This window comes from Equus przewalskii, chromosome 6, assembly GCF_037783145.1.
Source record: "Equus przewalskii isolate Varuska chromosome 6, EquPr2, whole genome shotgun sequence".
NCBI lineage: Eukaryota > Metazoa > Chordata > Mammalia > Perissodactyla > Equidae > Equus > Equus przewalskii.
The window spans coordinates 7561096-7587818 of NC_091836.1; the positions used below are offsets into that span (position 1 = coordinate 7561096).

General features: G+C 40.6%; 1 protein-coding gene and 1 long non-coding RNA gene across 6 annotated transcripts in view; one reads left to right on the top strand and one right to left on the bottom strand.

The window, feature by feature from the left end:
* Nucleotides 1-26723, top strand: part of LOC139083828 (uncharacterized) — a 127773-nt gene that overhangs the window by 74747 nt on the left and 26303 nt on the right. For 3 of the 4 annotated variants that reach the window (XR_011540793.1, XR_011540792.1, XR_011540794.1), the window contains exon 3: nt 17816-17916. This is a non-coding gene — a long non-coding RNA (uncharacterized lncRNA). Of the gene's footprint in view, nt 1-17815; nt 17917-20187; nt 20303-26723 lie in introns of all 4 variants that reach the window. The other variant, XR_011540795.1, reaches the window with a different exon arrangement.
* The window catches only part of MAML2 (mastermind like transcriptional coactivator 2), a 334322-nt gene that overhangs the window by 37052 nt on the left and 270547 nt on the right, over nt 1-26723 (bottom strand). The gene's annotated exons all lie outside the window — the stretch shown is intronic.

Sequence of the window (26723 nt, forward strand, 5' to 3'; positions counted from 1 at the left end):
TGCATTTTAACAGGCTCCCATGAGATTCTGATGCTGCTGGTCCACAGACCCTACCTTGAGCATGCTAGGTGACTAAAGCTGAATGGATACCAAAGCTTCCTGTGCACTAAGGTCGTAGGGGGTTACTGTGTGCCTGCTTTCAGATAAGGTTTGGAATTCCACAAGTATATTTTATGCATTAACCAGAAAAGTGAATGAAATAGGAATTTTAGGTCTCAGTGGCTGAGTTTAAGGGAGAAAACTTTTGTCAGAATGAAAGAGAGAGGCTGTTATGCCTTTTCAAACTGAATTACCTTCAAGTCACCAGAAATCTAGAGCGAGACTAGAGTGGATAAACCCAGAACTCCTTTATGAAGTTTGGTCTCAACAGGGTAGGGACAACCACGCAACATGGATAGAGGATAGACTCTGGTACTAGGGATTATCGATTTACTCCCATTTTCTTTTGTGGGGTGTGTGTACACATGTGTGTGTGTGTGTGTGTGTTTTAATGAGCAGACTTTATGTAAACATGGAAGCCTTTCTTAAACTCATCTCCCCACATCTCAGCCTAGTCAGACACCTCACACATGTGCTTCCATAGAATCTTGGGCTTCTCCTTATTGAAGCACTTGTTCCACTCTATGTGGGTTTGTTCTTTTCTCTATTAGACTGGGAGCTCTTTGAAGGAAGAATTGTATCTGATCACGATGGTATCCGCGGCCGTCAGCATGGCCTCACACACAGCTGTGATCGATAAATATCTGTTAAATAAATGGAAAAGCCTATGTTTTCCAGATTTCTGTAACTGATGCCTTTAGTTTCCCAACTAAGGTTGAAGACGATAGTGTACCATGAGCCCAATACATCAAAGCCTCATTGTGAGCTGCTCACTGAATGTTTGCAGCTCTCTGACTACGGCTAGATTGTACTTCCTGGCCTCCCTTGTGGGTGGCTGGGGATGTGTGATTAGCTCTAGCCAAGGAGTTGTGAGCTGAAGTAATGTGTGTCACTCTCTGCCTGAGAATTAATTTGCTAATGCGAGATCCTTGAGGACGCTCTCTTTTCTCCCTAGTTCAGCAACTGGCAATGCTCAGAGTGGTGGCTGCTCTATCACCCTTAGTCCCTAAGTGGCTATGATGAACAGATCTCCCTACCCCCACTGCGGATGTACAGTGTAAGAAATAAAAGTGTGTTTCATTCATTGAGATTTTGAGAGTATTTGTTACTGCAGCATAACCTTGCCTGCTCTGATTAATATAGATTATGAGAGTAGTGCCCAAAACTGAGGGATGCTAGGTCCTGCCTGTTCCCAGGCCCAGCATCCCTCTTCCCTTTGAAGCTGGGTTCTGGGTGTGGCCCTGAAGCAAGTCTCCGGTTCTTTGCCTTTTGTTCCTGAGACCAAGTTCACACCCTGAAGCTGGTTCTTGTTGAAGGATCCCTGTCATGTGTCTGTGACTAAGTTCTAGTCTCTGTAGCCCAGACTGTCTAGGATGAGAGGCACTGTCTTGATCCCGCCATCCCAGGCACTGTGATTATGCTTCTGAGCTCTAATCATCTGCTCTGGCTCACCCTATCTATTTGCCTGGATATCTATAGCTGCTCCTCTTTCTCCATCCATATGATCCATCCATGGGTCAGAGCACCCAGAAGACACTGTGTTGAATTTCATTTTGCTGATCAAATAACTGCATTCCTACCAGTTATCTGTTGCTGTATGTTGTCTGCCACAATGATCTCCACTGCTAGCCCCTGTGCTGAATTTATCCCCAAACGCCAAGGCTTGCCCCGTTATAATCAGGGAATTTTGTCCCAGTTTCCTGCCTTTCTCATTCTGCCCTGAATCACTGCAGTTAAATGGGCCATGTGTATTTGTGTCCAGAGACATAACAGATGGGATCTTGGGGATTAAGGTAGCAAACAGAGAGCAGAGGGCTTTGAGAAGGATTAGTCTTTCGCCTGGTGGGAAGGGTAGAGAAGGACGCTGGGGAACTGATTTGAAAAGGGTCACTTGGCCCTATAAGCACATGTGACAGGCCTTGGATTTAGTCCACTCTCACTGTCCCTGTCTGTCTGTTCCCGTAAATATCTGTTAAAGAAAGAGCACTAGAATTCGAGTGAAAAAATACGGGTTTAAGTGCCAGCTGTGCCATTTACTAGCTGTGTGACCTCAGATAGCTCAGTTAACCTCTCTGAGCTTATTTCTTCAGGAGTAAAATAAAGCTAATTACATGTCCCTAATGTGGCGCATACTGAGACTGAATGAGGTCTCACAAGGATCACGTGACAGAATGTTTGAAGAAGCACTCAGCCTATTGCAAAGAGCTTTATTAATGTAAGGTGGTGTTATGATGATGAGGACAGAACAGACAAGCAGATGGACCAGACCAATAGGCATTTCCTGAACCTTAAAAATTAGTGGGATGTGTAGAGCTAAAGGAAGATTCTGTGAGGAAGAGAGTTTAGGAGCATGAGGTCTCGGAGAAACAGTCAGAATAAGATGAAGCACCTCTGCAGAGGGTGGGCCAGAATGGACTATCCGTGGTAGGCCATTCAGCTAAGTATGCTACTGAATGAGAGCCCTGACCCTCCTCAATCAGGGAAGTTCACCCACATTGCTTCCCCTCCTGATTTGCAGTCGAGATGAGCAGATGTACAAGGGGATAGGCTACACATGGCACTGTAACCATATGATGGAGTCGCTGTTTACATATTTTGTTGCTAGCATGGAGGCCTCTGGAGAACCTCCTTCCTCTTATATTAATTCCCAGTGCACCCACTTGCTGAGCCTGGCCTTGCCTCCTCGTCTTTCCAGCAAAGTTCCCACACATGTTGAAGCTTCCCCGGCTGCCCAGTAGCCAGGCATCAGCAGTTGGCAAGGCTGCGCAGAATGGAGACTGGACCACCCAGCTAGCTGGAGGACTGATGTGGAATGTGGGATCATGTTCTAGAGCACAGCAGGACCACACTGCTACATGGGATGTCCCATCCGTGGGAGCAGGATCTTTAGGGCTGTCAGAGAAATGCACACAGACTCCATAAATTCTTACAAGAGGCCCTGGAAACACAAAGAGTATCCTTTCATTATAAGGCCTTTCCACCGGGTGGGGTTTTCCTACATAAGTTGTTCACAGCCCAAACATTTTCAGGCTTAAAGCAAACAGAACAGGCAAGGCAGAGGGTAAGAAAACACAGGGAGAATGTAGAGAAGATGTGGAAGAAGTCAAGTTATTTAGATTAGGTGCCTCTAACAAAAGATAGTGAACAAGAGGCAGTTTTGCTGAGTAAGGCCAGAATCACCTTGAAAATGGATACGTCTCCTGCAGTAAAGTGACAGATTAATTAAATGGCAAACACTCTTGGTTGTCTAGGCTTGGAGAAAGTTAAGATACAGGATGATCACAAAAATGGAAAATCCAGATATCAAAGGCATGAAATAGCCAAAGCAAAGACGGGGAAAAGCTGGTTAAAGGAGATTTCAGCAATATTTTAGAGAACCCAAACGGTGAGGGGAAGATCTGTGTTTTTCTTTGTCTTTTTTTTTGAGGAAGATTAGCCCTAAACTAACTACTGCCAATCCTCCTCTTTTTGCTGAGGAAGACTGGCCCTGAGCTAACATCCGTGCCCATCTACCTCTACTTTATATGTGGGACGCCTACCACAGCATGGCTTGCCAAGTGGTGCCATGTCCGCACCCAGGATCCGAACCAGCGAACCCTGGGCAGAATGTGTGAACTTAACCGCTGCGCCACTGGGCTGGCCCCGAAGGTCTGGTTTTTTAATAGACAATTAAGAGTTCCTACTCAGGGAAAGAATTTTAGATTGACAATGAAAGAGCTGCAGTAGTAGAGAAGGCCATTTCCGCATAGTGTGCAGGCCTTGGAGTTAGATGGGTTTACAGCCCCAACTCCACTACTTTCTAATTGTGTGATCTTGTAGAAATTGCTTAACCTCTCTGAGCCTCAGTTTCCCTCTAAATGAACTGGAAGTCTTTTTCATGCCAAATCACAGGCTTAAAACAGATCATGTGTATGAAAGTTCTTGGTAATCCATAAAGTTCAAACAAATGTTAGCTATTGTTATCCCAGAATTTCTCTATTTTCCTAAACTGGATTTTTTACATCTTCTAGGTGTCCAGACATGCATTCACATTGCTGAAAGCCATGTCTGCTGGCCGAGTAGGCTGGTAGTAGGTACAGCTAAAAGGAATAATTAGAAGACCTCCTCTGACTTTCTATTGATTATAGGGTAAATTTCAAACCATCTTGTATGGCAGCTATATCTCCCCAGCCTGTGTCTAAGGATAATTTTTGGCCACTCTCACCTATTCACCTTACAGAACTTCTCTTAATAGTTCTCAGAATTGTTCCAGTATTTTCATGCCTCTGTGACTTTGGATAGGTTACCCTCGAAGCCCAGAAAGCCCTTCCTCTGCTTCTCTCCCTGCTCACCTCTTACTCAGCCCTCAATACCCAGCTCTGATGTCACCTTGGGAAACCTTTGCCTATGTCAAATTGGTCACATCCTCTCAATGCTCCCACAGCACTCTGTTCAAGACTCTGTTATGACTCTGAAAACAAGCACCATAAAAACAAAAACAAACAAACCCCAGCTAACATTTACTGGGGACCTACAATGTTCCAGACACCAGGAGAAGCATTGTACAGTCTCATTGACTCTTCAATAAAATGTTTTCTAAGGCAATGCTATTGTTATCCCCATTTTATAGATGAGGAAATGGAGACTCAGAGAGCTTGAGTAACTACCCCCAGTTAGACTGAAAGGAAATAATAAACTGGTTTCAAATGCAGTGCTAACTACAAGACTCACACTCTTAACCACCATCTGGTACTATAGCATTATGATTTGCTCATTTATTAGTCTCCTCATCTCCCATTAGAACAAGCGCTATCTCAAGAAGAATCCTACTTTAGTCAGCAGTGTACATGAGGCCCTCAATAAATGTTCTCTGAATAAAAAGATAAGTGGGTTCTCATTTTGAGTAACAGCAGAAGGTATGCTTGTGAAACAACCCTAAAATGTCAATATTCTCTGTAAATTGAAGTCATATGCACCACCCAAGAGAGCCAACAGCTACATTTGACTCGGATGCTTGGCCATCATTTTATCTGTCTCTCATCCTCTTAGCAACCTCACTAAGAGCATCAGCTTCTAACGTGGTGAGATAATACATAAGTGACAGACACACCCAACCCTCCCTTCCTTCAGGAGTGATTCATACAGTCAATAGCATACAAACTATACAAGGTAATCTCATCTACAGAGTTTCATTTTAACAGTGCTCAAGAGTATTTCTTTTGCCACCTTATGCTTAGCACACATAGCTAAAATCGAACAGAACATGTAAGAATATCTTTATATTTATATCTAGTGGAGGGAGAGGGAGAGGAGGGATGATGTGGGAACACAGTAGGTACAACAGGAGGTAGGGCTGAGATGGGCCCAGTGTGGCCAAAGCAGGGAGAAAAGACATCATATACAATGCATTTGTTTGGCATCCTGGCTAATTAATAAATAGGTAAGTAAAACATCTCATCAAATCTCCATTACATCACTAAGATCTATCACATTCCCTGGCACATAGTAAGTGCTTAATAGATGTTTCATGAATGGATGAATAAATGAACAAACGAATGGACAACATTGTAGGAGGCTTTCTCTTCTACCTACAGGAAGTGCAGGGAGCTGGAAGTCTGCTTTTGGAACTTAGGTAGGGTAAAATGAGAAGCCAGACTCTCTAGGAAATAGCTGAGGCTATTTCAATCAGTACCTGTTTAAAAGATACCTGGGCCTCTGGAGTTCCTGGCTAAGGTGACAATGCCCAGGATTGAGCTCATGGGACTTTGGTCACTGAATTGGCTACAGTCGAAAGACAGCTCTGAACAAACACTCCCGTGAACAAATCTCACATTTTCTCATTCACTCATTCATTCAGCAAATTTTTAGAGTGCTATTAAAGCTAGGCACTGTGCCAAGCACTTCGCGTATATTATTCTCTAAAACTGAGAGGTATCTACCATTGTTATCCCAATTCCAAAGATGAGGAAGCTGAGTCTCAGAGTAGTTAAGCAAGCTCTTAAGGTTACACAGCACAGAGACAAGCTAAGATTTCAACTTAGGATTCTTTGACTCAAAACCCCCTCTTATTCTCAAACTTATACTTGTTCCTGACCTTAAGGAACTCAAAATTGAGCAGGTGGATAAGCTGGAAAATAAACACAGTGTGAAAAGTGCTCTGACAGAGGTACGAACTGGGTGCAGTGTGACCACAGAGGAGGGGCATCTCCTTCAGACCTGAGGAGGAAGGGTCCAGGGAGGAATACTGCCAGAGGAGGTGAGATGCTGAGTCTTAGAGGAGGCCTGGGAGATGAGCAGGTGGAAAAGGCAGAAATACAAAGGTAAGGGGAGCATAGTACATTCTTAGTCATTGTTCTTCATTTTGTATGAGTGGATTCATATCTAAACAAGGTACCAACAACGTTAGCTGTCTGCACCTCTTTCTATTTATTATTTGACCAAATGTTGGGGAAACCACCCACAGATTGAGCATAAATATTGAGATAAGTATTAGGGACTCTGCTCTGGACCTTGAAAGTTTTAAAAATAATAATTTTTGCTCCCATATCTGCTCCCTCAAAACATTTATGCCCCTACTTGCCACAGCACCTCTGCACATGCTATTCACTCTGCTTGAAAAACTCTTTCTTTCTCTCTTACAAACATTTTATCAATTGTCCTCTTTTCTGCACTTGGCTAATTCCTGTCCGTCTTTCAAGGAGCAGTGTAAGCACCACTTCCTCTAGGAGGCCTTCCTGACTCCGAAGTTCGGGCCCCAAGAGTGTCTTCTAAATGTCTCTAATCATGACACTCATTGTGCTTCTTTCCTCATTGACTCAATTGTCTATCATCTCCTATAAATTTTAAACTCTATGGGAGCCTAGGACGGTCTTGTTTACTCTTATATCCCCAGTGGTCAACAAGGTGACACATAATAGGCACTCAATAAATATTTTGCAGAATGAATAAAGGAACGAGCATGTATTTAAGTTTTTTCTTACAGAACAGAAAATAAAAAATCAGTAAAGTCTGATATCTAGGAAATAAGGTCAGAATGGAGAAAGAAAGAATTATGTATTCTACAAAAAGGCAGAATAAAATGTGACACACATATAGAATTTATAGAATTGCTGCATCCCTTATTGTACCCCCCAGTACTTCCTTAAACACATAATAATTTGCCAGATCTTATCAATAGTAGCATCCAATTTTCATATATTCCCACCACATGGACCATTTTGTTAAACAAAGGCTATAAAAATGTATTCACCACATTGAGGGCACTGTTGCTCTTTGCCAGATTTATAGCATCTGAATAACACAGAAAGGAAATCCTCAAAGTCAGAGGTACACTTTTTCCAGGCCACACTTATTATATTCTAAACATTTTGAACTGAATTTTACATTTTTAAGTGGATCAATTTTTCATTTCAGTCCAAAGGTCCCTGCCTGTTTCTGAAATTTGCAACATCTGCTAGGGAAGTGAAGAGTGAAACAATTTTTTAAAGATCAAGTAATGAAAAAAAAAAATATTTCTTGAAGGACTGTGGATTTTCAATTTGTTCCACATGAGTCTATTTCAGGAAATTACCTTTTAACTGATGCTCATCTTGTTTGTGCAGTCTATTCCCCTGATAGGGATGGACTGTGATCGGAGAGATTTTTACAATGTAAAAATTCTACTAGTCTGTCTTCCAAGGACAATATCCAGGTTTCTAGTTGTTTGCTATCTCAGAGGGATTCTTTACCTGTGTAGGAAATCAACTTTTTTCCAGTTTTTAGAATGAGTCATAATTAAGGCAAAACTATCATTTCCTGTGAACCAACTTTATAGAGGATTACCTAGATAACGTAGTTTTACAATTATTGGACATAGGTCAAAGATAGTACTAGGGAAAACTCTCAAAAATGGGCTGGGTTAACATGCATCACCCCGATCTGTTCTCCCATGTTCTCCTCTGACCTTGTTCTTTCTGTGGGCTGGAAATTCCCACCATTAGTCATTTACTAGCTTAAAGCTCTCACTTTTATGTTCAGTGACACCTTAGAAATTTGGCAAATGAAAAGTTTCAGGGGCTGAAAGTAGGGCTCAAAGGTCACATCCAGAGACCCCATCGCATGTCAAGGAGAGCATGTATTTTTATTCATTTTGTATGTTGGCAGACCACAAAATATTATATTTGGAAAAACTGTTCTGCTGGTAATTTTTTTTTTTTACAGACTTACTCTAAAATTCGTATGGAAGGATACAAGTTCAAAAATAATTACTATATTTCTGAAAAAAAGAAACATAAGATAATGGGAATTACTATACCAGGTATGTGATGACTTAGCCATTGTAATGTTAGCATTGTGAATTGGCCTTAAAAGAAATGAAAAGATCAAAAGAATAGAAGAGAATTGAGAGTCCAGAAATAGACTCACAAAAAGGAAAATTGCCATATGAGAGTAAGGACATTACAGAGCCATGGGAAAAAAAATGGAATATTTAATAACTGTTTCTGTGACAACTGACCATCCAAATGGGAAACACAATTACATCTCTACATCATGGCGTACCCACACATAGAATTACAGCTGAATTTCCAGCTGGCAAAACAGTTCAAAACTCAAGCTCTATGATAGAAGAGATCATTCAGGTCTTACTGTGTGCTCCACAGTGGTCCAGTTCCAGAAGAAGATGAGAACGGTTGACCTGACAGAGAACTTCCAGGACTCCACTTAAAGCCAGCCTAGCAGGAAGAAAAACTCCCAAGGGCAATTTCAATGCTTCAAGGGTGCTAACATAAATCTGGGAACCCGAGGATACATCAAGACCCCAAAGGCAATAGTGCTAATGATGCTACAGATCTGTTTGAGTGACACTGACTCCCATCCTTGTCATAAGGGTGAATGAAGAAAGGTTCATGTATCCTTTCCTTCCCTCTTTTGAACCCCTAGAGCATACAACACTCTATACAACAATACTATAAGGACAGAAAACAGACCAGTGGTTGCCAGAATGGAAGGTGGGGGAATGGCTTGATTACAAAGGGACACAAGAGAATTTCTTGGGGTGATGAAAATGTCCTATAAATAGATTGTAGTTGTAGTTACATGGCTATGCATTTGTCAAACTTGGGAAACTATGCACTAAACAGGTCAACTTTATAGTACATAAATTATAACTTACTTTATAAAACGGGGGAAGCCCTTTAAAGATTGTAAGTTAATTTTACTTCTGAAGTCAAAAAATTACTATACGCTGATTAAAATCTTAAAAAAAGATGGCAAGGAATATACTAAGTGTAACCCCCCAAGATGGCTGCTGCTCATATTCATTCAAATTCCTTTTCCTGGCACTGCTCACCTTTACCTTGTATCCAAGCTGCCTTCCAGACCATTACATGCCCTGGGGACAATTATATCTACTACCACTCTGACAACACCTACCATGTACAACCTTATATTGTAGTTCTTTCTGCATGTCTTATCTTCTCCCGATTGTAAGTTCCAGGCAATGAAGAACTATGCCCTACTTGCGTCCTCCACATTGCCCATTGAAATACCTGGCAGGAGTGCTATAAAAAATGTTTAATCAATAAATTAGCTTGTATTTAGGTAATAGCTTCAAGTCTAGGAGTCCTTCAAAGACTGTGAGCTTCTTGAGGACAGGAATTGTGCATACATAGTCTTGAACTGGGCTTCACACACTGTAACTGCTCAAGAAATGCTTTTTGAGTAAATATTGAATGAAAGAACTCCAGGGGATTATGACTATGGTTTTTTTTTTTTTTTTTTTAAGATGGCGCATGGGTGGAGAAATTGACTGTTGGGGGCAGAGCTGTGGTGTGGTGAGAGAGCTCACTGAAGAGGAGGGGGGTGTACCCTGGGTCATTTCTTGGAAAATCTGGTGGCAGAAGGTAAATGCGCAGCCCTCCAGGTTGCATTGGCTAGGTTTCACCTCTTATCAGGAGGTTTTTTCAGAGAACTCTTGGAAGAGAGATACTTGATTTGGATCCAGTTGGAAAGACTAACTGGGGATGGGCTGCAACACGGCAGGTTTCCAATTGTGTTTCTTAGGTTTGAAACTGTTCCCAGAAGCAAAGATGATGAAGGCTTCATTTGTAAGGCATGAAAATAAAAACACTTTATAAAGAGTTTTAAGGCAAATCTTTTCTTCCCTTTTATTCTTATCCACCGCCCCCCCCTCCCCCCCACTGTTGGCCAATCCTTGAATTTTAATCTCTTTTGGGAAAGAGCAATGCTCCTTATAACTATTTTTCTTAAACTAGACTGAGTCAAAGCATTGGATCTATTTTATTTGATGCATTTTATAAGGTTTTAATTGTTATAATTACAGTTAAATAGTTCAACATCCCAAACATCCTAGTACTTTAGGTGTCCTAAAGGGAATAGGTCTCATAAGGATATATAATAACATAATGAACACTTGTAAAGGCAAGGTTTTATATTCTTTGTATCTGATGACTAACACACTGGATCCAGGAAGCACAGAATCTGACCTCCATCTCTTTGTCCTTTCATTGTTTCTAAAACAGCACAGCCAGCCAGCTAGGGTAGTTGGTCAAATACTTTGATGTTGTGTGTCTGTGTTTGCATGTAATTTCTTCTGGTTTAAAACATTGATAAAAACATTTGTTATTTATTAAACCATTTAATTAAAAGTGATCCCATTAGCTTACTATAAATCTCCTTCTCAATAAAGGCAAAAAGGCTTTGTGGAAGTAGAAAAGTAAGAAGAAAAGTCCTGAAACTTTTCAAGTTCTGCCTGGAATTCCTTATGCCAAAATTATTTTTGATACTTTATTGAGCATTCATAATAGTTTAGGCATGATGAGAAATTTAAAGATATAGTGTACGGGAAAAACAGGTGATACTCCTCGGCACTGGCCTCAGACCATCCGTTGTGAATTTGAGGTCAGATATTTGTCTAGTTAGCATATTGGAGGATCAAAGTCATTGATTTGATCATATAGGATCAGTTAGTTTTGCCCTGGACTGCAATCATTCTAACCATATGGCTTTCAATATATGCTCTGGGTCATAAAGGGGACCATATAAGAGTGTATAGGAGGTTTGGTTTAAAAGATTAAAAGGATCCTCTGCTTTTTTGAATGACCTGAACCATCCTCACAGGCAGAGGCTGGAATTAAGGACAGACTCATATCATCACTGAGTAACATGGAAAGCTACCTAGAGGAAGTGGAGTTGGAATTTAACTGTTAAAGAAGGAAAAGAGTTTGCATAACCACCACAAAGGGGAAAGATTGGACTCTTAGAATTTTGTGTTAGTCAGTAAGGAGGCAATCAAGGCAGGAGTGAGATAGATCGCAAAAAGGTAGGCCTACCATCACTAGTGGTTGGGATGTGAAAAATAAATAGAACCAGACTGGAAGAAAACTATTAGAAGCCAAGCATAAGTATTTCAGATTTTAAATTTGAAATAGAATATATTTTTAAAAATAACGTGTTTTAGGTATGCCTATTACTTTCTTGCAATATTTTCTTTTGGAACAATCTGCTATGCCTGTTTTTTGAGCGTGTGGATTCTATGCAAGACTGGGAGGCTGGGTCTGTCAGTTGTTGGCTCTTGGACCTGTGAAGTCAGATCTGGAATAAGAACTGGTATTATGGTAACCCACAGCCCTGTGCAGGCTGAAGTTACTGGGCAAAAGAAACTAAGATCCTTGTAGAGGAAACTTCAGAGGGAAGAATGAAGTGAGAGACCATGAGATCTCAGAAAGAGAGAAATACAGAGATAGAGATGATGACTACTCTGACTTTCTCATTTTCTTGAATCTCACATCCTTCTACCATTCGGTTCTCTAAGACTCCACTGTCTCCACCCAGGAAATCTCCTTTTATTCAAGAGAGATTGAGGAGATTTCTGTTCCTTATAATCAAACACTGTCTCATACACACAGAGATGAGAGGAAGACAGATAAACTGGAAATCAGAAGACCTGGGTTCTAGTCCTGGCTCCAACCATGTGACCGTGGGCAAGTTACATAACCTTTCTGGTGAGTAGGTTTAGAAATTGTAAAGTAAGGATTATATAATATACACTTCTCAGTGTGGCTATAGGGATTAAATATGAAAAAGGTGTAAAAGGGTGCCCGGCACACAACAGACCTTCAAAGAATGGAATATGTGAAAAAAAAAAAATGAATGAGTATAGTAATTTTTTCACTTTACCACAATATTATGTCAAACTAAATGGAATTTTGAGAAAAATATAGCTTCTTCTCTAAGATACTGTACATGTAGTTCTAAAAGTAAGCAGGTGAGGGGCCAGCCCAGCGGTGCAGTGGTTAAGTTTGCACATTCTGCTTTGGCAGCCTGAGGGTTCGCTGGGTCGGATCCCGGGTGTGGACCTACACACCACTTGTCAAGCCACACTGTGGTAGGCGTCCCACATATAAAGTGGAGGAAGATGCACACGGATGTTAGCTCAGGGCCAGTCTTCCTCAGCAAAAAGAGGAAGATTGGTGGCAGATGTTAGCTTGGGGCTAATATTCCTCAAAAAAAAGAAAAGTAGACAAGTGACAGACAGAAAACCCCTGACCTAATGAGTGGCTTAAGCCCACCAGAATGACATCATATATCATTAGACAAACACAAAAAGCTAGGTTTAAGATAATCCTGTCTACATTGGAGGGCCATAGAAACAAGATGGTGTCCTTGAGGTTTTTAAGAGGAGGCAGAACAGCACTTTCTGTTCACTCTGGAGGGCTTTATTTCCTCTCACAGCTAGGAGTGATTTATCATTCATTCACCTTAAGCTTTTTTAGCCCTACTCTGTGCAGGAACATGGCGGTAAAGAACACACGATAACCACCCCTGACTCACAGCCCCTGGGACCGGCCTGGTTCCCACCACAGCCACAGTTGCAGTGAGGGGTGAAAATGCACTAGGTGTGGGAGACAAGATGTTAGGTGCCCACAACAGGATGCTAAATAGGGATAGATTGTGATTCTTAGATTGTGATTCTTAGATTTAGCATTATTTCTTATTTGGTCAATGATGAGGGAAATCAGATCTCGAGATTCAAAAGATGTTGAATCTCATAACTACTTAAAATTAGAGATTTAATCAAGAAGTTCCATGGTAAAAATAATTCTGGAGTCAAGACGCTGTGATACAAAACCCTGAAAACTGTAAACTCCAAATAATTTTTACTGTCCTGAATTCTCTGAGAATAACAGTACCTTTCTAACATCCAGCTTTGCTGCTGCCTATTTAAACAAGGTAAAATATACCTTTTGTGGTATTTACAAACACCAGAGGGTTTTCTCCCTTTAGCCTCGGTTCCCAGTTCAGAGGACTGTAACCCTAGATTCGGAGCACCACCTTAGATAAGTGAAAGCCAAGCAGATAATTTTGAACCTGATCCATCTCAGAAATTCGATCCGAGTCTGAGAACACCGCCTAGGCTGTTCCCGCGCTGTAGCTGGGAGCCAATGCCCCTGGTCTCCTGCCAGTGCAGACTTTCTGTCCAATCACCAGATGCTTTCTGGGATGTTTCTGCCCACAAGCAAAACTTTGGCTTGTTTTTCTTCACAGCAACTAATGCCTCAGAAAAAACCCTCGCTTTGCAGTTTCCCTGCTGCCTTTAAACCTGTAAAGCTAAACGCCACACCCACAATAAAATAAGAATATACGCTCTTTTCTCTTTTTGAAAATTACCAGCGGCTACGAGATCTTTGGCTAAACTTGTCCAAAAGTCCAGGTGTTCTCTTTTGTGCTGTCTCTCTCTCTCTCCCTCTCATACACACCCACACATTTTGAGACAAACACACTCATACACGGTTGTAAGACAGCTACAACTTTACTTGATAGCCGCTTGCAAATTTAGCCTTGTTACTGAAGCGTGTATCTGCAGCTGGCTGGTGACCATGGAAAACCAATAAATGCTGAAAGACATCTGCAATCAGGGAGCAAAGAAACATAGATTGATACTAGAACTTCTGAGTTTTAAGGCTGTCGCCAGTCATCTAGTGCAGGCCAATTCAGAGGACATGCACAAAGCGGGGAGAGACCAAAATTACTCAGAAGGTCCGAACCGGCAATTCTCTGGATGTTTTCTCCCAGAGGGAGCTGCATTCAGAGGCAGTCCATCCACAGAGGCTGGATGTAGGTTACCTTCAGGTCTGCTAGCTCGCCAGGCATTCTGAGCCTTGTTTCTATTTCTTTGACTGCTGTTTGTTTATTTCAAGGCTTACAAACTCGCCTCCTTGATATTTTAACTCCCAGTCCTGATAGGGACCGAATATCCCAAGAAACAGCTTAGTTAACAGTGTGAAGAACGTCACTAGATGTAGATTAAAATTAGGCAGGGTGGGGCTGTGAAAATATGTATTATATTAACTCAGTAAAGAGAGTGTTGAAAATCTTATGTTTCTGTATCATAATTAGAATAATTTTGCAATACTCTGGTATCCATATTTTATTTGTAAAATTATGAAACAGAGTCAGGTAAATATTTGGAATTTAATAAGTATGTACTTGATATAAAAATGAAGGCATCTGACACAGCACATTCCAAACTGAATTCTAGTGTTTTGTGCATAATTAATGTGTGTTCCATGGGGAAAACATACATTCGAAAATAATAAATTGAACAGATTTTTCTTTGTTTTACTGCAAGACTTAGCAATATCTATGTTATATTGGTATACATTAGGGATCTTCATTTTTCTTATACTTATTTGGCCACAGAACCGTGTCTGTGTGTGGTATATCCAGATTTTGCATAGTTTGGTTTGGGATATATTCTATTGAACACACCTTAGGAATGCTTATCTAAAGAAAAATGTGAAATGGATTAAAACTTTACTAAATCTTAAATAAATTCGATCACTCAGAACTTTCTCCTTCTGAAACAGAGTGCTAGGCACTTCTGCCCCATCCGGAGGAATTTACACACAAGACTCATACACAAGCTCGCTCTTACTGCAGGCCATTTGCACTTGCTATTCCCTCTGCCTGGAATGCTGTTCCTCACAGTTCACTTCCTTTCTTCATCTGGGTCTTTCCTCCAGTGTTGTCAATATAGAGAAGTCTTCTCTCAGAACTTATCTAAAATAGTACTCCATCGCTCCCTAACTCTTTTCTTCACTTAATTTCTTTCAAAGCATCCAAAATAATTTGACCCATGTATTTATTTATTAGTTTATTGTTTATTTACCCTACTGGAATATACCCCATGAGAGACATGTCTGTTTTGTTCAACTTTGTATTTCTAGCATTTAAAATAGTACCTGGCATTTAGTAGGTGCTCAATAAATATTTGTTGAATGAATGAATGAATAGAAACAATTCTGTAAGAGTACCACAGAAAGGGTAAAAATAAGGAGCTGGAGGAATTTAGGTTGAGGTTGCTAAGAAAGGCTTTACGGAGAAGATGGCATTTGAGCTTGGCTTTGAAGATGGGAAGGTTTCTGTCATGGGGCAGATGGGATAAATAGTCTAGGCTAAGAAAAAGGCTTAATTAAAGGCCCAGAAGCAGTCTTGAGAACTAGCCTTGAGACATGTGTGGAAAAGAAATTGTCACAACTCTTGGGGCTAGCAGCCTATCCACCACATTTGGGGAGGAGAAACTGCCAAAGCAACACAAGTCCTCATACCAGGGGTCCACCTGTGTCTCTGAATCTGGCCTGTTCCATGCATGTTTTTCTGATCAGCAGTTCATTCATTCATTCTATTATTTATTATGTACCAGGTACACTTCAAGGTGGTATAGATACAGCAGTGAGCAAAACATAAAAAACTCTGCATTCACGGAACTTACATTCTAATGGGGATGTGGTAAACATTATAATTATAGCATATATTAGAAAGTGGTAAGTACTGTGGAAAAATGGAGTAAGGGAATTGAGTAGTATTGGGGGAAGAGTTGCTTTTTCAAAATTTTTATTTAAGTATAACGTACATATAGAAAAGTACACATATGATTAATGTACCACTCTCTGAATTTTCACACACTGAACAAATTCCATGTAACCAGCATGCAGAACAAAAAACCAAACACTATTAGCAGCCCAGAAGCATTCCTTGTGCTTGTGTGGGAATTAACTCCCCTGGCCAAAGGTAACCTTTATCCTGACTCCAAGTAATAGAGCCAAGTGTTGAATATTTTTGTACTTTTATATGAATGGAATTGTATCTTACGTGTTCTTCTTTTTATCAGGCTGCTTTTCTTCAGCATTATGTTTATGGGATTCATCCATGTTGTTGCATATAGTTGTAGATAATCGTTCATTCTGATTACTGTATGGTATATTCCAGTGTGTAAGTACACCACATTTAATCCTTTCAATTGTTCGTGGACATTTGGATGTTTTCTAGTTGTGGCTATTGTAAATATCGCTGCTGTGAACATTCTGATACATGACTTTTGGTGGGGTATGGATTTTTAAATAGGTTGATCAGGGTAGGGCTCATTAAGAAGGGGATATTCAAGCAAAGACTTGAAGGATCTAAGGAAGCGAGCTATAGTAACCTGGGGGAAGAGCCGTCTAGTCAGTGAGGACGTGCATGAGGCAAGAGTGTCTCTGAAGTGTGAGAAACAAGGAGGAAGCCAAAGTAGCTGGAGTGAGTGACAAGGGGGTAGGAGTAGATGATCCGTACGTCTTTCCTGAAATGTCTATGAAATCTATCCTTCCTCCTTTCAGTTTCCATTGTCTTCCTTGATCTGGGCCCTCCTCTTTTTTACATAGACTACTGTATTAGCCCCTAAACTGACTTTGGATCCCCATGGGTCTTCCACACTGAAGGCAGAACAACCTTTCTCAAACTCATATCTAACCACGTCACTTCCTTGTTAAAATCCCAGTGTGGTTTCCTACTGGATAAAGTCCAAAACCTTTGGCCTAAAAATCAAAGTCCTTCACCATTGGCTCCCATGCTACCTTTTTGTCTTTAAGTCAGGCTTGCGTCTCTATGAAACCTTTTCTCTATCTCATTTACCTAGTCACAGAGCAGAATTAAACACTTGCTAATATCGTGCTGATTACTAGCCAGTTCTTAACATTCCATAATCCAGGAACAACCTTTAATTCAGGATGACATCCACGGGGGAACACATGAAGAACATCATCTTTTTCTTAGATCAGCTAACTTTTTACTCTATTTACATACCAACCGAGGAAGGGAAGGGGCAACAACTAATACTGATATCACTTTACAAACAGAAACACAAAAGATCAGACACATTAGCAAATGGATTTGGGTTCTAACTAGTAAAACTAGCTTCCTCTCACAGAATCAGCACAATGACTAGAGAGTATGGACAGGGAGGTCCAAGCAGAAGGTCCAAGCCCAGGAACTTGAAAAGAAGAAGCAACATAAAGAAGCCTTTTAAAAATCCTCAAGTGAAAATGAGAAGAAAACTTTGCCATCTGGGTTACGGAGAAAGAGCTGCAAGGACTGCCAATGTACTTTAACGGTCATTGATGGGAAACCTGGTTTCCTCATAGAAAGGGAAAGGATTCCGGAACGTATGCCGCACACAGATGGCAAAGTAATTTACATTTATTACAAAAATTTTCCCAGCAGAGGAAGACCCGAATAGGTGAGAAATCCCTGTTAATTTCCTCTGGTTAAAACAGGAACTAAAGCTATATGGACAATAGCATATCTGGTTGAATAATTCAACAAAGACAAAATATTTTAGGGGTAATTATTATGTACAAGGTACTGTGCTAAGCAATAATGGTGTTAGAAAGATGACTAAGGCAGAGTGTTTTCTTTCTAGGAACTCCCAGCTAAAGAGTATAGAAAGATACATAGCAAATATCCCAAAAGGAAGAAAACTGAGAGAAGACTTCCAACAGAGGCTCTCAAGCAAAGGACTGTGTAAGTGATTTTAATAACTATGGAACCTCCCTTTTACAAACTTAAAATAAGTAGACAGAGATAAGCAGCTGGGATGGTCAAGTGAGTGGGGGTCAGGGCCTGGGAGCAAAGGCAGGTATGGAGTACTTGGAGCCAGAGAGAAATCCCAGAAATCACACCTTGCCTTGCACCAGTATGAAGGCTAAGGCCAAGGTAGCAATCCAAGATTGTGTTGTTACTCAAGGGGCTAGATAAACAACAGGAACCAAGCTGTGGGACCAGAACAGGGTCTAAAATCTCCCGGGGCTCAGAAGGGCTGGGGTATCAGGCTGGGCGAGAAGGAGGCAAGTCTGAAAGAATTTCAGAGGTAGATCTAGGTGCTTGCCGTAGTTTTTCACATGGTTACAAGGTCCTAAGTATTTTGGGGAATATGGAACAGAACATAGGCCTCTCTGCCATGACATGTAGGGTGGTTATAAAGGTTTCTTTCCCCCAATTTTTCCCTTCGCCTTGGCACTGCCTGATGTGATTTCTGAATTTCACCATTCTTCGAGTATAAAATGCCTCCCATCTTTCCCCTTCTCCCTTTCTCCTATATTTATTGATTGTATACTATGTACCAGGCATTTTTCTAGGCTTGGGAATTTCTCTTAAAACATAAATACCTTAGGAAGGGTGAGATCTTAATCTTGGCACATAGGGAGTTCTCAACAAATATTTTTTGAATGAATGCATGAGGCCATTATCAGCTAACATCTTAGAAAGGATTGTGACTGCCAGCCAGGAGGGAGTGCTGGGAAAGTAGCTGGGAGGATGTACAAGCATCTGGCTGCTGAAAAGAGGTGAATCAAGAGGAGGAGAAGTCTCTTGGCATGTTTGTCTGCCTGGACAATTTTGTTCAGAGCTGAATCTGGCTCAGTTCTTTGGAAATGAGAAGTATTAAGGAAAAGAAGCTGTTCGAGTCCTTGAAGATGAGTTTCTTTCCCTTCATCTATTATAATGAGAGGGCTCTTGTTCCAGATGAGAACATCAGGATGACTTACTGTGAATCAGGGGTATGGCTACACCTAGTGTGACTCTCTTGATCCTGAACACCCTCTGGTTAGGACCACCACAAGTGTGGTCAAGGAAGTTTTGCCCACACAAGAGCACCCAGTTGAAGGAGAAGTGAGGGCTGAAATACATCTGGCCTGCACTTTGCTAAGTCTTGTGCCCAGAGTGAAGGGTGAGGGGCAGAGTTACGTGGTTATGCCCTGAGGAAAAAGAAACTTTTTCTAATTTTTTCAGAGGTGGTTCTGTCTCTGGAGGTTTTCTATTGGTCATATGGATGTCAAGGGTCACCAATATTGAGCAAAGTCATTTTTGTTCATTAGGTTCTATATTAACTGTTGGATCCAGAACATGAAACTATTCTAGACCTGCCTATTGCAAAACTCTGTCTCCAATGTTGGCACAAAGGGACTTGCGGGAGAGTGTGGTACTGGCATACCGTGGAGAAGAGAACAGGACTGGGGCTAGGAGCCCTGTGTGAATCCTCGCCTGCCACTTCCTCCTCATGTGACAGTGCGAGGTCATCTCAGCCTCAGCTTCTTCATCTATGAGCTGGAGGCTGTGGATTAGGGAATCTCTGAGGTCCCTTCCAACCTCAGATTTCTGTGATCCTCAAAGGCCATCAAAGATTAAAGCCTTTACCCTTTCAACATTCTTCTCTTGCATTAACATTCAGTTTCAAAAAAGACACCCACAAACTTGTACTCTAAGTCCTCTGGTGTGAATAACTTGTGATCAGAGTTGTCCAGTTCTACTCTGATGATACATTGGGAGAACTTACTGTCTCTATTACCTAGGAAAGTAAGCCAAGGATTGAAAGTGTTTATCAAAAGCTACCACACAAGAGAGAAAATGAGAAAAGAATTTGGCGTGTGTGGAAAGCCTCTTTTGAGCAGATCCAAAAATCTTTGATTTAGTCTAATTCTTAATTTACACACCGGGTCACAGAGGGAATCGGAATTCACCAAATGGAAGGAGTATTTTGCCACTCAGGTAGCAGAGTTAAAACAGAAAATACCCTCCAAATGGGTAAAACTTCCTTATAGAGCCTAGAAGATAAATCAAGACAGAAACTGGTGACCTAAAGAAACATTTGACTGCCAAAGTGATGTCATGATGGGAATTTTTCCCTCTTAACCTTTTGCTGCCCCCCTCTCTATTTTTCTCCCAGTCAGCAAACTTCTGGTTTTTTCCATTTCTGTTATTGTTTTTGGTTTTGCCCTTGGCTTTCTCTTTTCCTAGGTCTTCTTTCTGAACGAAAGGCTGTTAAACCACAGAATTTACTTTTGAAAGAACTGAACTATTTCCTTCTCCTCGTCTGCTTGCCTCCTGCCATGCCAGCAGGCAGCGCTGCTTGGTAAGAGAAGCTGGCAGGAGTATGTCTGGGACTGGGGAAGGAGGAGTGAGGAGGGGAGAAGGGGGCAGGCAGGGGGCAGGAGAGGGGAGTCTGATCAGCCCAGGTGAGGCAGAGGCAGAGCTAATGAGAAGCACATGCCGCCAACCATTTTAAAGTCTTGGCTGGCTTGAGCCAAGGGAAGTGATGAATTGCAAGAATGTGTTGTGTTCAGAGCCGGGGAGCTGGCAGAAACAGCTTAGCTAGGATGGAAGGTTTTTTTTTTTTTTTAAGAACTCAGGCTTAAAAATACATTTCTCTTTGTCAGCAAAATGTTCTAGTTTCGAAACTATGAATGGTAGACTACCTCTGTCAGACTATTGCATTCCTTTTTCACCTCAAATTTTCTAAGACACAACTTACCTTCAAATTAAAAGACTAATTTTTCTAAAAAATGGACTTACATGATAGAGCAGCTCTGAGCTCCTGAGAACATTTTTAACTCCCAGGACAATCTCAGCCCCTGGGTTTGCGTAGGCAAACTCAATTTACAATCTGGGGGGGACAGGTAGTATCTGAGCATGGGTCCAGGAAGACTTGCTCCTTCCTTTCCTATTCCTTCCTCCCTCTCTCCCTCTGACAATTATTTGTCAAGTATCTTTTAAGGGCCACAGTCTGTTTAGGGAAAGATATGGTGGAGAAAGGTAATCTAGGTCGTCACCGCCAACATCTATGCCCTTCAGAGGGTGATTATAGAGGTTCTACTTCAAAGGCCTAGACTAAAGCTCTCTTTAAATATTAGGCCCCAGAATCATAGGCCCTACTTGCCAACAATAAATTTGTTAGGTTTTACTCTTGAGAAAGAGCTTAGCCCAAGCCCAGGTCAGAACATTACAATGTGAAGAGGGGATGTTTACGTTGAAGTTCTCAAGAGATGTATACAGTTTGCCTTTGGTACTTTCTACCTCCCTTTTCACATCTTTCCTAGTTTACTGTGTTGCTCCTGGCTATTCAGTTCTCAACTAAGTGACAAGAGTATAGTGTCCATGTGATTATTGTTGACTCCCATTTCCCCTGGTGCCTGGCATAAGGCTGGCACTTAATAGCTAATCAAATAGTTGTTGAATGAATAAATAAATACTTTCCCCCCAGATACCCCTGTTCTAAATTTCCGTTCAACTTCTTCCTATTCAACCAACTCACCTCCCAAGCCAAACTCCAAGCAGTTTTATCTCAAATCCTGATTTTGGCATCTTATAATAACGAATCTTGGGCAAATCATCTTAGTCTCTGAGCCTCAGTTTCCTCATCTTTCAATGGGATTAAGTTTACTTTACAGGTATGCTGTGAGGATTCACTACATAATTGATAACTTAAATAAAACACCTAACCCATCTCTTGGCATATAGTAAGTATTCAATAGATATTGATTATTTCTTCTTCCATTCATTTCTTCTGATGATCTTTCTCAAGAAGTAGAAAAAAATTGGTTGAAAGAAGTCATGCTAAGGCATGAATGAGGAATGGGTTTGGTCTTCCTAGTCTGCAGTAGAAAATAGGGAAATAGTAGGTGGGATAGTTTCGAGATGCTGGGACCTTAGGGTTCCTACCCACTCTCTGCCACCTCCATTCTCTATGCTCTATTTGAACAGACAGTACCCACTCTGGTTATCCCAGCATTCCACTATTGTCATAACAAGGTGCTCCACTTTGGAAAGGTTGCTAACTCTCACATATACTGCAATTCATATTATTTAAACTTTTGGGGGCTGGCCCCGTGGCCGAGTGGTTAAGTTCACGCACTCTGCTTTGGTGGCCCAGGGTTTCGCCAGGTCAGATCCTGGGCGCCGACATGGCACCGCTCATCAGGCCATGATGAGGCGGCATCCCACACGCCACAACTAGAAGAACCCACAAGTAAAAATATACAACTAGGTACCGGGGGGATTTGGGGAGAAAAAGCAATTTAAAAAATATTATTTAAACTATATTTAATGGGTGAGCAAGTTAACAGAAAACAAAGAAGTCTGGACTGAGAAGTAAGAATGTATAGCAAATCAAAATGCATTATAAAATTACATGATTAAAGAAAACAAAGTAAATACACAAATGTTTTCATTTGATGTCCCCGGTAAATAAAGTTTAGGAGGATGAAACCATTCTGATAAAATCCATCTTGTATTTCCTATAAAACAAATCTTTTGTACTCTAATTCAGAGAGAAAGAAAATTATCTTAAATAAAAAAATTGTTTACACATGCAGGTCACGTTATTCACGCAACTATTTTCTAAGAGAACATCTTAATAGGAGTTGGAGAAAATAAAGTGAATTATAAAATTTTATTACATTTTCCTTCATTGAAAAATTATATGATTGAATGAATTTCTTCAAGTTTCCTAAAGAAAAACTTATTTCATCTGACAGACCAGTTTTTCTTTTTTCTTTTTAAATCTTATCTTAGATTGGCATGACCTACAAGAAAATACCCATTTATGAGTTCAAAATACTGACATGTCTACATTTCTCCCCACTCTCCATGAAAATTCTAACATTTATTTGACAATTAAATGGCCCAATTTAGAATTTTTCTTGCCAGTTGCAAATTGTTTCCTTGCACAGCTCTGTGAATTAATCAAACAAAAGTAGAAACGTGCTAGCCATTGTGGAAGAATTTAGTTTAATTTTTCTTTTCGGCAGGAATACATGTTCAAGTACATTAGAAGTAGACAAAACATGTAGCTGAAATTTTTTGGAAAAGCTATTAAACTTTCCACTATAATGAACTAGTGATGCTTCTAATATCTCAAATAGGATTTCATCGATTTGGAACCCATTCTTATATTATTTAATAGCTCGTCTTCATGGTAGATAATGAGTTGTAATTATCATTCTTTTGAATGGACTCTGACAGGACTAGTTGCAGAGCGGTGACTTCAGAATCTGCATGCTATCTTCTATTTTTCTTTACTCCCCATTGTATTTTACACCCTTTTTTGATCATTTGTATTATAAGCTCCATTTTAGAATAGGTAATGATATAAAATAGAGAAGAGAAAAGAAATTTAAATAAAATGAGGATTTTCCTTTGTCTCATATATATTTTCATCTAAACCTAGGTCATGTTGTTGCTGCAACTATTGATGCAACTCTCTTTCCTCTTTCAATAAAGTCTTTTTTTTCTTTTCTTTCATAAAAGAAGGTCAAAGTGATTTTTTAAAGCAATGTGAAATCTGTTCCCACTGCATTTACAGCTTGGCTTAATGGAAATAATGCAGAATTCATAAGCCATCTCCATGAAGATATCATGGAACACAGAACATAGGATTTGGACTAATGCTAAACATGACCTAGCTCCTGGCTCTGCCAAGTACAGTTGAGTGACCTTGGGCAAGTCCTGTAATCTCTCCGAGCTTTGGTTTCTGCTGAAAGATAGAGTTAGTAATATTGATTAAATAAGAGAGTGTAAATAAAGCACTTTGCACAGTCTCTGGCACACAGTAATAATTTAATAATTAGAAACTATTATTATCATTTGGGCAGTGAAATAATGGAGTACTTAATCCTTTTACTAAGGCAAGTTGGTAGTAACCAAACTCTCTACCAATTTGTAGCTGCTTAAAAGGTGAAACGATCTGATAGCTTAGTGGTTCCCATTGGCCAAAAAAATCTCCCTAACTACTTATAGTAAAGATGGTTATCATCACTAATAATTTAAGTCAAGGAAGTCATGACTTCTCTGTGCTTCCCACTTAAGTGGATCTGAGGCCTTTCAACTGTGTTTAGAATTTACTCCCACTCTCTGAGCAGTAAAGCCACCTTAGATTTTTACTATGGTCCTTTCAACTCTTTACCTCTTTAATCTCCTTTTATCCTCACAACAACTCTGTGAGGAAGGGCAAAATTCAAAAGATCCTTAGTGGTGTGGCTCCTGGGCTGGGATAATCTTTTAAGATGACACCAGGAAACTGAAATTTCTTGTGTATTTATAAAGGTGAGTGCAGGTGTTGGAGAGCTACCTATGCTTGGGCTTTGAAGGATGAGACTATGGATTGGGGGCAGTGGAGACAATGTGGAAAGCAGGCATGGTGTCAAGGATCACTCAGCTTGACTCTTGGTGGTTGGAGGGAGACTGCAGAATGGTGGATGTGGCCATACCTATATTATTCCACTTTGGGAAATATTTGCGGCAGGTATGAGATGTAAGAATGTGTTCTTCATAAGGACATTGGATAGGCTTCTCAGGCTATGTTGTAGGTAACTATTTAGATGGTGTGGGCAAAGAGTTAACAAAAACTCTTTCCCTTTTGCATGAGAATCTGACCTTTGGTTAACTTCTTAGCTTGGTTTCCCTGGAAACAGATAAAGATGGTATGTGTCAACTATGTTACTAGGCAACATTGCATATGGTGAAAATGACCCCTTGTTGGTAGACTGCATCTGGACTGGGGGAAACTACAAATGAACTGTAAATACCTGATGGGAATGCCATGCTTTGGACTTCCCTGAGTGCAGCAATTCTCGTAACTAGAATGTCCCTTGAGAGGACCCTGCAAGCTGTTTCTTTGGAGTTGTTACAAGAGTTATTGACTGCTCTGGGATATAAGGCTTTTAAGCAAAGGCAGTTCCTTCACCTGCCCAAAATGGATTCCATCATCTTGCGCCTGAGCTGGTAGGGCTCTAATTACAGAAGAATGCCTGATGCCGCTCTATTGACAAGCTATAGTTCCTATCCTATATCTTTCTGAGTAGACTGATGTCAAGTGTGGTGTATAGTAGTCTTGTGAGTCTAAATGTCTAGTTGGACCTAAGATACTGCCTGCTGAGTGTTGCAAGTTGGTTTAGTGTCATGGTGATTTCCTTTGGGTAACATGTAAGGCATGACTTTCTGGGAAGGGATCTGGAAAGAATGAGGTCTTTTGTAGTGCCTTTATCCACATAAACTTAAATTCCTTCATCCAGCCAGCCATCTAACCAGCCAATATTTATCCAGAATCTACGATGTGCCAAGCATTGTGCTAGATACAAAAAATATTAAAGGTCCTCTCAATTAGCCCTCATATCTTTTGGGGAAAAAAGAGGCATATATTATATTATTAGTAATAATAGAGGCCAATATTTATTAAATACCAGATATTGTTTTAAGTACTTTACATGCCTCATCTCATTTAATACCTAATAAGAATTCTTTGAAGCAGGTATTATTCTACATATTTTATAGACAGTGAAATTGAGGCACAGAGAGGTTGACTCAAAGTTATAGCTCTGGTGTGGCATTTGAACTCAGGCGGCCTGACTCCAGATCACAGTCCTTAACCAGTACATTATTTAATGTGATGCACACCTTAATAGTGGCTCTTACCAAGGATTTCAACAATTTCCTATGAAGGCTCTCCTGGCTCTCCATCTCCTACAATGCCTGAAAGACCACCAAGTAAAATGTATTTGAGTTAATGAGCAACTACTCAGGAGGCATCAGGATAACCAGAGAGATAGGTGGAGAGCAGAGAAAGGGCCAAGTTTACTGGATCTAACTGTGAATTAGGCCCGTGTCTCTCCTTGTCCTGAGAAAGCTTAGCTATGCTCTGATGTCACCTGACCAGATTCCTTTTCCAGTTCTGAAGGCCTGGCTCACAACTGGGCAAAAGTGAGCATTGTGACATTTTATCTCTGCAAAAATTCCCTTTAGGAACCAGATTATGAGATAAAATAAAACAGTATATGTAAAGTGATGACCACTGTGCCTGTCATATTATAAGCACTCTATAAACCACAGCTGTTAGTATTCTTTCTTCCATGTTGCCTGCAAAATGCTGAAAGTTACGATAAAGCCAGACATCTCAGGGGCTTTCGCACCTCGTATCCTCTTCAATCACATATATTCCTTGGGTGTCTGTCAGGAACATTTGTTAAGTGTTCATTGGGTGGGCTGGAGAGTATCACAAAAACTACAAGAGTCAAGTCCATCAGGATGCTTATGACACAATTAGGAACACAGATCATTACAAAACGGCACCCACCACAAAGAAATAGTCAGCTTTCCAATTCTCCAAGAAGGAGCCTGGTTAGACTATGGAGGAAATGTGCCATTATTAACACTTGCTAAGTTATTTTCATATGGAAATAAATAAAGGAATCAGAAATCAATCTCCTCTTTGCCACACAATACCTCAGATTTTACTACTCCTCTCTGCTTCTGCCCAGTCTTTACTAAACGTGGCCTTGACCAGCAGCCAACCTGTCTCAGTTCCAAACAGTTGTCTTGAGGAGAAACCATAGTGTTGGACTGTCATTCCTTTCTGTCCACCAGAGACTGTCTTGTCTTATGTCACATCGATACCTAGTGTCAAAGCCACTTGGATCTTTTCTGGGTCTGGGGTCTCAGACCAATTTCCCACTTCGCAAGTTTCCTTCAACCCCTAAAAGAACAGAGAAATTCTCTCCACA